The sequence below is a fragment of the Adiantum capillus-veneris genome, chromosome 12 (genome assembly GCF_014529385.1).
Source record: "Adiantum capillus-veneris isolate H3 chromosome 12, ASM1452938v2, whole genome shotgun sequence".
Lineage (NCBI taxonomy): Eukaryota > Viridiplantae > Streptophyta > Polypodiopsida > Polypodiales > Pteridaceae > Adiantum > Adiantum capillus-veneris.
The window spans coordinates 118,517,653-118,522,314 of NC_140942.1; the positions used below are offsets into that span (position 1 = coordinate 118,517,653).

Consider the following 4,662-nt stretch of genomic DNA (forward strand, 5'->3'; position numbering starts at 1 on the left):
ATTGTCCTTGAAGCTCTCCTCCACATTCACTCCTCCAAAATTCAGCCTCGCTCTTCTCTAGCATGGAGAAGAAGATCTCTCTCTCTCTCTCTCTCTCTCTATCTATCTCTCTCTCTCTCTCTCTCTCACACACACACACACACATGCATGCACACACACAATATCGGGTTGAAGGAGAAGATCCTAAACAGATGAGGCTGTGACAATCAATACTGAGAGTCGAAGGAGAAGAGCGGGGACACATTATTCGTGTATGTTTTTTTCCTCCCATGTCTATGACGATGGTTGAACCCTATGCGTCTCTCTCTCTCTCTCTCTCTCTCTCTCTCTCTCTCTCTCTCTCTCTCTCTCTCTCTCTCAACCAACTACAAATACAAAGCCATATGTGCTTAATATAGTTAAGGGCGCTGGGTGGAATATTCTACTTGCAAGAAGCATGGAAGAGCAAGAAGGACATCTTGGGCAGGTTAAAGAGGGCTGAACAGTTGGAAGACCCATGCTTGAGGAAAGGCCAGTGCCTACACTAAGTTTAATATTGTGATCAAAGCAACATAAGGAGGCAGCTGGGCAAATCCCATTCACAATGAAGAACCCATGCATAAATATTGGCATGAGATCTACAAGAGGTGAAGAGTGCTGAGAAGAACTATCCACTCCATAAAATTAGAACCTGTTTTAATTTGTTGTATTGTATTTATCACTAACCTCTCAAATATCATATAATCTCATCTTTCCCTAAAGGTCATATTAATGTCTTCACTTGCTTCAGCATAAGCAATATCCTTAAATTTCTTTCCTCATAGTACCAAGTCTAGATTTTACAATGTCAGATGATGGGAAGGTGCCTCAATATAGGCAACTTTACAAAATTATCTTTGTATGTGCACCTATGATACATAAAAGACATATGTTGTCTCCATAGGTTTACACTTACATTGGAAGCTCCATCTCCTTTGAGAATTAATTATTCTGTACATGTATTCCACTCATCTATACTTATATTTGGAAGCTCCATCTCCATTGCTTTTAGAATCAGTTATTTTGTGCATGTCTTTTAAAATCGCAGGAAATATTCCATAAGTTCTTAATGATTCCTAATAAGTCTCATACTGATGTGTAACATCTTCAATGACAACCCCTGTATTCTTTTGCGGCCTAGAAGGGGGAATATTAAAAATTTGGAAGGCCCTAATATCCTCACTAGGAATAATCTCAAGAGCCTTATCAAACTTTTACCTCAGCCTTGACACAAGTACAAAATCTTTGCTCATCCGTGTGATCCTATGAGCAAATGTAGCTGCAATGTAGCTATCATTCATAAAGTCAATAAGGAAATCCTCAGCAGCCTCCTGAAGGTACATCAAGGCTTGATATTTCCACCTTACTGAAACAAAGGTTTTGACATTTAACATGCTCACAAGTCTATCTGATATTTCTTTGACAACTCTCATGAAGGGTAGCCTTGGAATAAGAAGATAAGTAGACTTTTGTGCTTTTCTTATCTCCCTTAGAGATATGACTTGATAATTCAATCTCTTCCTAGCAGTCGCCCTCTGGCAAGGTTGTGTAGGTGGTTTCTCTTCTTTCTTCCCAACCAATTCTTCCTGATTGTCATCACCATCTTTCTCTGAATCTTTTGGAGCTTGGTAAACTTTTCTTGCTGTTTGCTTTGTCCTTTCCATTTGATGGTCGAAAAGTGCTTTGTCCTTTGCCACAAAATTAGTCAAAACAAATCCCGTCAGAAGTTCAAGGGACTTCTAAAATATCTCGATCAATGCGATAAGAGTACCTACCACACTTTGGAAGAGCACGATGTCGCATCATGAGGGAGACTAAAAAAATACCACAGGACGTCCTCCCGCAGCCTGGAAGTGCCCCCTATCGCGTCGTGAGGAAAGGAAGCGAAAGGTGGTCCTCCCACAATTTGGATATGCTCGCAATCGCATCGTGAGGATTTGAACTTGAACAAATACAGCAGGAAGTGATAAGAGCTCTTCCCACAATCCGGAAGTGCTCGCTATCGCGTCGCTTGGGCAGATTAGGTGAAATATGCGTGTGGGTCAATGAGGAAAATGCAACATAAGATTAAAAAAGATATGCGGAGGATGCTAAGTATGCAACGGTGCGAACAACGGATGTTTAGGGGAGATGAAAAAATGAACACGTGACATGAGCTTTTTATACATCTGACCACCGTACAGTGTCTGTTGAAATTTTGCCATGTGGCACGTGTGCATGAGTGACACATGTCAATAATGGTCATTTTTTGACTCCTTATATAAGCTTGATCTTGTTTTTTTTTGGTGTGTTATTTTTAGTTTGTGCCACATGATGCGAGAATCCTATAAAATTAAGATTTCAAGCTCTCTAGTTCTCTCACTTCAACTCTATTTTAGAGCTCTCTCCCCTTATCCATCACGCTTGTCCTGGGTGGGTGCTTGCAAAGCTTGCCTCGGTGCACTATCACTCTGTTCAGGTTTTACCTACACAACGTGATAGCCGTAGCCAATAGAGTGTGGCTCATGCCTCTATCGCTCCGTTTGGGCTTTGCTTCCATGCCCTAAGCCATTGCACGAAGCGATAGGAGTTTATAGCAGGATCTTGGCCGTGGCTCTATCGCACCGTTTTGTTCTTGCTTCCTTCCAACTCTTTTCAACCGAATCATGAGTGAAGGTCGTGAAGAGATTTAAGAGGAGAGCCCAAGTGAGAAGCTCTTGGTTGTTGTCATGGATGGTGGTGACATGGAACTGTACACCAAGGCATATGAAATATTCAATCCTTCGTTTGATCCTCCAGTGATGATAGACAAATTGAAGGACTTTTTGTCAGAAGAATTTAAAGAGTTTGAAGAGGCAGTTGAGGGTAAGTGTTTGGTTTTGGATCGTAAGACTTATTGCCATCTAGCTAAATTTACTACCAACTCAATTGAGAAAGGCAAAGTAACAAGGAGGTTTGGAAGATTTTCTAAGAAAACTTCATTTATTTGTCCACCTACCATTTCTTGTTAATTACATTCAAAGCCTTGCAACCTTGTTCCAGAAGAAGTTGTCTTTCTTTTCTTTTTGTTCCTTAAAGTTGATATGCAAGGCAAGGGTGATGAGATGAAAGATACAAACTGAAGAGAGAAGAAGTACAAATGTTTCCACAGTCTTGCAGCTTGAGAAAAGTGAATTTCTAGAGGAGGAGGAAATTGATGCTGCAGTTGAGAAGCAGGAGAGTTCAAATTTTGATGTGGCTCAATTTAGAGCTAGTACTGTCATTGATGAGCCCATAGAGGAGGTAGAGGTTTTTGAGGCCTCCCTTACTGTTCCAAACCTTCCCTACTTATATATCTATTGAAAATAGTATATCCCTCTCCATCATATTCAATGTCTACTGAATATGAGGGAGGACTACTGTATTGCAACCATTTTTGAAGCTTCTGAGGTCGCCAAAGATTTCATTGAGACAGAAGAAGAGTCAAAAGAGGAGTTTTTGGCACTTGATTTTCAGACATCCAATAAATTATTTCTTCCTGCTCCTGACGCACTTGCTCTATGCATGAAAAGAGTGGAAGAGAAACCTACTCTCAAAGATGAGGATTTTGAGAAGAGACTTGTTGAGCTTGGCATCCAATATTTTGGCAGAGACTTTAAGCTAAAGGAAGTTGATAAGGATGTTGACATAAGAGAGATGATTGGATCATGCAATCTCCTTCAAGAAAAAGTCATTGTAGAGGATGAGTTGCAAAAGGTAGATTTAGTTTCACCTTGATCTCCCTTCCTAAAATCTTCCTTTTTTTCAAGTTTGTTTTAATTACTCATTATTTCTTGTTTTGTAGATTGAACTCCTTGACAAAGACAATTTTCTTGGGAGCGATAATGGCTCGAGAGGGAAAGCAATAGAGGGCACTTCAAGAAGGGATGCCTCCTCTCTCATGCACTACATGCCTACAGCCACCTTCTGTGCTTTTCACATGCAGTATTCTGAAGATCTAGAGTTGCCAATATTGCACTGAAGATATTGTCACGGCTTATGGGGTGCACTCCCCTTCAAATCAATGCAAACAAGATCATGCTATTTGAGAGAGCTGCAGCACTTAGACTATTTGGGTATGCTGCAGGATTCAATGCCTCAAGAGCAGGATACTTTCTTTGCTACTCTAGCTATGCAGCAACAGCTGAGGAGACAAATGTCAACCTTCTTGGGGGCTATAAAAGAACAAACTTTTTGAGATGTAGGGGTGACATGCCTGGTGATACCAAAAAAATTTAAAATTGATGTAAAACTGACAATATTTTGCGTAAAAATATGTTTTTGAATTTGGATCTCTTTAAAAAGACTTGGTACAAAGTTTCAAAGTGAAGCATTAATCTCCATTTGTGGTTGATCAGCATGGTTGTTTGATCTAATCCATTGTAATTGCCTCCTATAGAACCAATTGAATAATTTCTTTAGTGCATTGCTCCTTCTTTGTCCCCCTCCCTTTCTCGTACATCTGAAAAATGAATTCCTCGCTTGATAGTGATATTTTTCCATTCCCTGAATATTCCATGTTGCAAGGGGTCCTATTTTCAAAATATGGTCCATGCAGGTACCTAATATGCTAAAAATTAATAAAAAAGGTTAGTTGAACTCATAGGATTCAATGTAAAATACTATCCAGACTTTAAAAAGTAGTTG

General features: G+C 39.9%; 1 pseudogene; it reads right to left on the reverse strand.

Moving 5' to 3' along the window:
* Window positions 1-986: 986 nt before the first annotated feature.
* Window positions 987-1,682, reverse strand: LOC147446405 (histone H3-like centromeric protein cnp1 pseudogene; annotated as a pseudogene).
* Between the last annotated feature and the right edge of the window lie 2,980 nt (window positions 1,683-4,662).